Here is a 9,281-nt window from a genome sequence, read left to right on the forward strand (position 1 = left end):
GTGTGCTGTGCAGTTTGACACCTCAATGGTGAAAGCGAAGTTATGATGAAACGACCTTATTACAAAATGTTGAAATACATTGAGGTGGGATAGCGATATGCACATATACATTTACATATACAAATACAGGTGGATGTACTCGTAGTATCGCGTGCACAGGGTCTAAAAGGGCAATGCATTGGCGGAACTATCATTTGATTCATGTGAGTCATGTGAAAAGGGGTCCGACGTGATTATGACCGCACAACAGGAATTAACAGACTTTGAACGCGGAATAGTAGTTGGAGCTAGACCCGTGCGGCATTTCATTTCGGAAATCGTTAGAGATTACAATTTTCTGAGGTCCTCAGTGTAAAGAGTGTGCCGAGAATACCAAATTTCAGGCATTACCTCCCATCATGGACAACGCAGTGGCCGACGGCCTTCACTTATCATTTAAGAGCAACGGCGTTTATGTAGAGTTGTCCGTGCTAACAGACAAGAAACATTGTGAGAAATAACCGAAGAAATCAATGTGGGACGTACGGCGAAAATTGGCGTTAGTGGGCCATGGTAGCAGGCGAATACCGCAAACATTTGCTAACAGCAAGACATAGCCTATAGTGCCTCTTCTGCGCTCGCGACGATATGGGTGGGACTCAAGACGACTGGGAAACCGAGCTGATGGCAGGGATCGAATGTGTCACAGACTCCACGAATCATGGATCGAAGTTGCCAACAAGGCGCTGTGCTAGCTGGTAGTGGTTCCATTAATGGTGTGGGCTGCGTTTACACGGAACAGATTGGGTGTTCTGGTCCAATTGAACCTTTGACAGGAAATGGCTAAGTTCAGATACTTGGAGACCATTTGCAGCCATTCGAAGTCGGAATTTTTATGGTTGATAAAGCGCCACTATACCGGCCACAGTTCGCGATTGGTGTGAGGAATATCTGGACAATGAATGATCTGGCCGCGTAGATTGCCCGATATGAATCCCATCGAGATTTATAGGTCATAATCGGGAGTTCAGTTCGTGCACAAAATCCGGCTTTAGAGGCAGCCCCGGATCTAAGATATTTCTGAACCGGGACAAAAACTTGATAGTGGCGCCCCCCCCCCTCCCCTCCCCAAGCGCTTGAGATAAGATGTCAAAAATTTAAAGAAAATAAATTAAAAAAAAGTTCGTTTTGTGGCGCACATCTTTCTGAAGAGTTTGATATATAAACACATATGGCTCAAATGGTTCAAATGGCTCTAAGCACTATGGTACTTAACATCTGAGGTCATCATTCCACTTAACTAACCTAAGGACATCACACCCATCCATGCCTGAGGCAGGATTCGAACCTGCGACTCTAGCAGCAGCGCGGTTCCGGACTGAAGTGCCTAGAATCTTTCTACCCCAGCAGCCGGATATGTTCGAGGAAATGTAACACAAGTTATTAGGTCTTAAGTGTGCCAAAGTGCTGTGCCACGCCTCTTTACACAGTATTCTTGTATCGCACATCACTATATTTCGCTCTGTGGAATTCAAACGTTTATATTTTATAATGGAAGCCAATCACATCTGTGTTCAGGACAGTGGAAATTTAAAATGTCGCGTGGTACCTCTCTTGCTCCCAGTCGGCCAGTTTGACATCCTATGCCCTTAAAAAACTCCTAATTAATACTGGGTGAGAACTGGGTATAGACATAACGGTATAAAGTCTAGAAAGCTAAAAATTCGGGTTAAAATGACCTCTTCAGGGAGTGTTGACATGAGGGAGGAATCAGCTCACACACAGTCCTAGCCGTAGACTGGTGTGCTGAGTGGCTTCCATACATACTGCAAAACTGAGCGCCCTACAACGCCACCAGGCAGAAGCAAATCGGTTAACCATAACTATCACCTCCTATTTGCTACAAATTTAGTTCCTGCACACAGTTTCTCTTTTTTATATTTTACGGCTTTAACCTTCCAATGTTTATTAAAATTCATAAAATTTAATGACACTTGTTGCAGTTCTGGTTCCTCCACATAACACCACTTCTGTAATTTTACAATCTTGATGCCTTTCACTACTTATACATCCATTGTTCTAGGCCTACATTTTTAATATTTTACGAAAGAAAGCTTTATACAATGTTATTTTTATACTTTCATAGCAAGACGTTATGACTTTATATTTTCCAAGCTTCACACTTCAGATATCTTCAGTTACTCTTTCAGTTTTTGGTACCTTATTTATTCTTCTATAATCTACTATTTTACCCCTATTTTATAGTTTTACACATCCATTCTGGTATATTAACAGAATGTTTCTTTATAATATTGACTTTTTGCAATTTTAGTGTAAGACCCTCTCTCGTTTAACCCAAACATCCCTACCATTATTCCTTCCTCCCCCCCCCCCCCCCCCCTCCCTCTTCTCCGTGGCCTTCTGTGCCCATTCTCAATCTCCCCTCGCTCCATTTTATAATTTATTTCACTATTTTATGTTATTTACATTTTATGTATCAAATGTTCAACACTATTAGTGTTTCAATGAGAATTTTTACATGATTATACACACGTCAAAAAAAGTTTTGCATCACCCCGGTTCCCCAAACCCCTAAAGATAGACGTTAACTGTGGATATTGTATTACACACACACACACACACACACACACACACACACACACACACACACACACAGTCCCTTTGACTGTTCAGAGATGTCACTAAACAACCATCCATGAGCAGCGCCTATTAGACGGAGGGGGTCCGACAGCCGATCAGTTCCAGTCATTCTACCAGGAAGGACGTACACAGCTCATGTTGGCTGTAGTTCAACCATGCCTAGACTGTCAATACCGCGGCTAGATCGGTGTCCGCATTGTTACTTTGTGCCAGGAACGGCTCTCAACAAGGGAAGTGTCGAGGCGTCTCGGAGTGGACCTAAGCAATGTTGTTCGCACATGGAGGAGATACAGAGAGACAGGAACTGTCGATGACAAGCCTCACTCAGGCCGCCCAAGGGTTACCAGTGCAGTGGATGACCGCTACCTACGGATTATGTCTCGGAGGAACGCAGACAGCAACGCCACCATGTTGAATAATGCTTTTCGTGCAGCCACAGGACGTCGTGTTACGACGCAAACTGTGCAATAGGCAGCATGATGCGCAACTTCACTCCCGACGTCCATGGCGAGGTCCATCTTTGCAACCACGACGCCATGCAGCACGGTAGAGATAGGCCCAACAACATGCCAAATGGACTGCTGAGGATAGGCTTTACGTTCTCTTCACCAATGGGTGTCGCATATGCCTTCAACCAGACAATCGTCAGAGACATGTTTTGAGGCAACCCGATCAGGCTGAACGCTTTAGACACACTGTCCAGCGAGTGCAGGAAGGTGGAGGTTCCCTGCTGTTTTCGGTTGGCATTATATGGGGCCGACGTAAGCCGCTGGCGGTCATGGAAGGGGCCGTAATGGCTGTACGGTACGTGAATGCCATCCTCCGACCGATAGTGAAACCATATCGGCAGTATATTGGCGAGGCATTCGTCTTCATGGACGACAATTCGCTCCTCGATCGTACACATCTTGTGAATGACTTCCTTCAGGATAACGACTTCGCTGGACTAGAGTGGCCAGCATGTTCTTCAGACATGAACGCTATCGAACAAGCGTGGGATAGATTGAAAAGGGCTGTTTATGGAGACGTGACCCACTAACCACTCTGAGGGATCTACGCCGAATCGCCGTTGAAGAGTGGGACAAACTGTACCAAGAGTGCTTTGATGAACTTGTGGATAGTATGGCACGACGAATACAGGCATGCATCAATGCAAGAGGACTTGCTACTGGGTATTAGAGGTACCGGTGTGTACAGCAGTCTGGACCAACACCTCTGAAGGTCTCGCTGTATGGTGGTACAACATGCAATGTGTGGTTTTCATGAGCAATGAAAATGGCAGAAATGGTGTTTATGTTGATCTATGTTCCAGTTTTCTGTACAGGTTCCAGAACTCTCGGAATCAAGGTGATGCAAAACTTTTTTTGATTTCTGTACGTTCTATATTTTAGCACGACCTCTCTTGTTGACATCCCTACGACACCCTCGCTGCTTTCTTTCCCCTCACCCAATCAATCTCACTCCATTTCCCCTTCGGCTCCCGCCAACCTCCAACTTACACCTATTTAAAACTTTGACCTCAGTTGCAAAACACGTTACTCTGACATGTGGTTCTGGTTAGTAAAGACGGATTGCTGACACAACTACTTAGGTAAATTCTACATTTATGTACAATTTTTTTCTCTTCTACTTATTTAAAATATTAGATGCTACATATTTAGTTTTACTTTGTTTTGGATCCGAAGATGATCCAGAGTGTTTGCAACATGTAATCTAATTAATAATGTGCAACTGAGACGGAACAATAAGTGAGAATTATCTTAAATCACTGAAGTGTATACCTGGCCCATTATAAGACTGCACTTCAGATTTTACGTTTCGATCTCTGTTTTTTAACAAAGCATCACAGTTTTAAAGTTGTGTACGCTGTTGTGTCAAAACAGTGGGCCTCCTTTGGCTTTTCAGTAGTGTTCCTCATCGTTGTCTTCGTGATTCGCCTTCCCCATGAATTTGCTGTATTTATCACAGAGTTCGTGCGATCCTGATGCAGGTGAAGTTCTTCAGGGCAAATAATTTCTCATTTGCTCCGATTCCCTTAGCGCCCTACAATCATAGCAGCACATGTGCCCAGCTAATACACGACCAACTGTGTCTCTGTCAATGGCAGGGGAAGCAGATCTGATTCCACTGGTTACCAGGGCAAGTAGGAATTTTGAGAGACGAACAAGTAGACCAAGCCATCAAGGAGGCCTACAGGGTGCATGACATGACACAGTCTGCCATTTTCCTGGAGGCTTCATTCCGCTGGTGAGTCAGGGAGTCATACATCTATGGAGGGAGGAGTTGTTGGCAGTGACGGACAATAAGGTGTGGTAGGTGAAGCCAACTATCTGGCTAAGGCATTCATCATGTTGGTCGTTTCCGAAGTGAATGCTGATCTGCTTCCAAATTGGGAGTTGTCTGCTAATGGCTTCTTTCTCTGGAGAGAAGACCCCCCCCCCCGCTACCCCCCCCCCCCCCCCCCCAGTCTGTGATGCCTCTGGCGTGTGTATCACAGTGACTCTATTTTAGCTAATGACGATGCGAATGTGGTAAAGCTTTTAAAATTTTGTGAAGTGTCTTGTCTACGGCCTAAGCTTTTAGCTGAAGATGTTTAAAGCTGCCCACTCATCCCTTGTATTCCAGCGATCTGCCAGCGGGAGTTATCTGATGTATTATATTAATTCTATCCACTACTTTTTTCCTTTTCACTGTAAGTTTTAGATATGGCAACGTGATTTTCGTCATTTTGTGTGTTTGTGTGTACACATGTTTTTATGGTGTTCTTCATGGTTTTCTGTGCAGTTCATGTTTTAATAATTTTACGACATTTGTTCACACTTGTGTCATAAAATTTTAGTATGGGCGCTAAAATCATGCTGTCTTTCGTCCATACCACCATATATCGTCGTCAACATCATCACTACTGTAATGAATACGAAGATCATCTACATGGAGATGGAACTGTGGGACCCACTGTAGATATTACTCCATTGATGACAATTGCTGCGAATAGAGTAACGCTTTGGACTGTTCTTGGGGTTACCCCAGCGTCTTTTAAATGATTACTGCTGAGCGTGGCTCCAACAATGGAAGTGTGAAGAGATTTCGACTGGAAATTTCTAGCCTCAAATAAAGAATCAATTAATTTCACCTGTTCTTAGAACTACAATTGCATGTAGGGCTAATTTTCGGTATTCAGTGTCAAACAGAATCGAAACAGCAAATTAAATTTTTAGGACAGTCTGAAATGTGGTAATGAGGTATGGTTATGAAATTGGATATGTATAAAAATAATGGATTTCCAGCAACATTAGTTTGAGGAACATTACAATGTCGTGTAGTATCGTACTAGACTGTTTATGAGAAATACCCGCTCACTAATTTTTGTAAAGCGAGTACTAATTTTTACCACTGTTAGCTATTTTCATTATGATGCTTTTCTCCACAATTGATTGTCAACGTGGCTGCTTCCTCCTGTATTGTACGAAACATTTCATAAATAATGCATACAATTTTTTTACTTACACGTTTATTTTATTATTATTATTATTATCGTTAATTCCCCATTTAAAAGCACTCCGTCTTCAGGCCACGAGTGGCCTGCCGGGACCATCCGACCGCCGTGTCATCCTCGGTGGAGGATGCAGATAGGAGGGGCGTGGGGTCAGCACACCGCTCTCCCGGTCGTTATGATGGTATTCTTTACCGAAGCCGCTACTATTCGGTCGAGCAGCTCCTCAATTGGCAGCACGAGGCAGAGTGCACCCCGAAAAATGGCAACAGCGCATGGCGGCCTGGATGGTCACCTATCCAAGTGCTGACCACGACCGACAGTGCTTAACTTCGGTGATCTCACGGGAACCGGTGTATCCACTGCGGCACGGCCATTGCCAATTCCCCATTTAGGAGAGCATTAAAACACGATAAGTTTTCATGGCACTTTTTTTGTCTCTTTATTTTCTCTTCCCAAAAACCTCTCAGATTTTCATTGTGTTTCTTCTTTCTCTCTTCGGACCACTTCTTTCCTGGTTACTTCTCTTTTTGTGTTTCCTCGAATTTCTGTTTTCTGATTTTTTCTCTGTATTTTTCTGCGTTTGTTATTTCTTCTGTGGAGATATTTAGTTTCTTGAGGTCTTCCATGGGTTCCTTTGCCCAATTAGTTTTCATCATATTACTCATCACTATGTTAAAAATCTTCTTGATCAGCCTATTTTCTTTCATCCTATAAATGTGCCCATAGAATTTAGCCCTTCTTTTTACGACGTTGTCTGTAATTGTCTCTGTCTGTTTATACAGTTCTTTTGTCGGTCTTTTTATCCAGATCCCCTGTCTCTGAACTGGCCCATAAATCTTTCTCAGCTTTCCTCTCTTGCTTTTCCATTTCCCTGATTTTCGTCCTTCCCCTGATTACTGTCGTTTCTGAGGCATACAAGGCTTCTGGTGAGACTACTGTTTTGTAATGTCTTAATTTGGCATTAACGAAAATACTTCTTTTGTTGTAATAGTTCCATATAAGTCTGTAAGCTTTTTGTAGCTTTGCAACTCTTTCTTCATTGGCTGTCGAGTTTAGTCCTGTTTTCTGTATGATCTCTCCCAGGTATTTGAAACTTTCTACCTGTGCTATCTTTCCGTACTTTGTTTACCAATGGGTTTCTGCCTGTGGATTTTGTGTCCATGTTCTGGGTTTTTTCATTCGAAATTTGTAGTCCTGTTTCGGCTACGATTTGATTCATTGTCTCTAGGGCTTCTTTTCTGTTATTTGTTATGATGGCTGTATCATTGGCAAAGGCCAGACATTTTATGTTGATTGTTTTATTTCTGTCTCTCCCCATCTTTACCCCATTGACTCCTTTGTCCCATGTCCTGATTATTTTCTCTAAAACTGCGTTACATAAAATGGGTGACAGGTCATCTCCCTGTCTCACTCCTGTCTTGATTTCGAACGGTTCCGAGATCTCTCCCATGTACTTCACTTTGTGTTTCGTATTTGGTAATGTTTCCTAGATTAGTTTTCTGGTCTTGTTGTCTACCTTCATTTCTTCCTGTGTACGGTATTGAAAAGTGTTTCTCTATGGAATCGTAGGCCTACTTGTTAATATTGTTCTCAGACACCAGATCTGTTCACTGCACGATCCTCTCTTCTTGAATCCTGCTTGGTATTCTCCGACATTTGTATTTATCTGAGGTTTTAGGCAATTTAACAGCGCTTTGGATAGAATTTTGTATGTCACAGACAGTAACGAAATTCGTGCATGGTTATTAGGGTCTGTTTTGTCTCCTTTCTTGTGGAGGGGGTGTATTAGGGATGACTTCCATTCTTCTGGCACTTTTTCTGTTTCCCAGATGTTTTTGATTATTCTGTGTATTTTGGGTGTAATGTTTTCATGGTCTAATTTCCATATTACTACTATCAGTCCATCTTCTCCTGGCGCTCTGTTATTTTTCAATGATTTTATAATTTTAACTATTTCTTCGTGTGTTGGGGGTTCGGAGTCCTGGTTAGGTTCTGGTTTTGTAAACTGTAATCTCTGTTTTGGTTCATCAAGTTGAGTAATGTGTCAAAGTATTGAGCTAATAATTCACAGTTTTTCTTCGGATTTTTATCCAGTGTTCCATTTTGTCTTTTGAAGCATAAGCTAGGAGGTTGATATCCTGTCATATTTTCACGGAATATTCTATAAAAATTCCTTGTGTTGTTTCTGGTGAAGTCCTTCAATCTGCTGTTTTCGTAACCTCTTTTTTCTCTGCAGATGATTTTTGAAGTGTTTTTCTGTATACTGATGAATTCTTCCCATTTTTCTTGTGTTCTGTGGAGGTTAAATTTTTTTCCAGGCTTGTATTCTGTCTTCTATGGCTCTGTCGCATGTCATGTTCCACCATCGATGTTTCCTTTTTCTCGGTGGTTGCACCAATTTTATCAGTTCTCTGTCAGCCCCGGTAGCTGAGTGGTCAGCGTGACAGACTGTCAATACTAAGGGCACGGGTTCGATTCCCGGCTGGGTCGGAGATTATCTCCGCTCAGGGACTGGGTGTTGTGTTGTCCTAATCATCATCATAATTTCATCGCCATCGACGCGCAGGTCGCCGAAGTGGCGTCAAATCGAAAGACCTGCACCAGGCGAACGGTCTACCCGATGGGAGAGGCCCTAGCCACACGACATTTCATTTCATCAGCTCTCTCATTTTTTCTGACAGTTCTGTCCAGTTGTTGCTGTTGATTTTCGTAATTTCTTCTATTATTTCTTTCTTGCTTATTTTATTTACTTTTTCAACATCTCTTTACAGTCCTTCTATATAGTCTCCCTGCTCTCTATGACTGAATCCCTACGTCTTGGAAGCTCTATTATTCCATCCAGGACACCTCTTCTGTTCATCTATCGAATGGCTGGTAGAAAGCTGTTCCACGGGAAGAAAATGACGTCCACGCATAGGTTTTTCCAACTTCTGGAACAAGTCGAAGTCTGGTTTCTGGAACAAGTCGAAGTCTGGTTGACTCATGTCCGGGCTGCAGATAGAATGCAACACTTCCCATCCGTATTCGTGCATTTTGGGCTATAACATTGCCGATATGCGGACGAGTATTGTAGTGGAGAATGAGTGGCCCAGCCTTGAGCAACTATGGCCGGGTTTTGTGCATTTTTCTGTGCAAGTTTTGCATG

The 9,281-nt window shown here is 42.8% G+C and overlaps 1 pseudogene; it reads right to left on the reverse strand.

The window, feature by feature from the left end:
* Positions 1-6,396: 6,396 nt before the first annotated feature.
* Positions 6,397-6,514, reverse strand: LOC126261226 (5S ribosomal RNA; annotated as a pseudogene).
* Positions 6,515-9,281: the final 2,767 nt, after the last annotated feature.

Source organism: Schistocerca nitens, chromosome 5 (assembly GCF_023898315.1).
Source record: "Schistocerca nitens isolate TAMUIC-IGC-003100 chromosome 5, iqSchNite1.1, whole genome shotgun sequence".
Taxonomy (NCBI): domain Eukaryota; kingdom Metazoa; phylum Arthropoda; class Insecta; order Orthoptera; family Acrididae; genus Schistocerca; species Schistocerca nitens.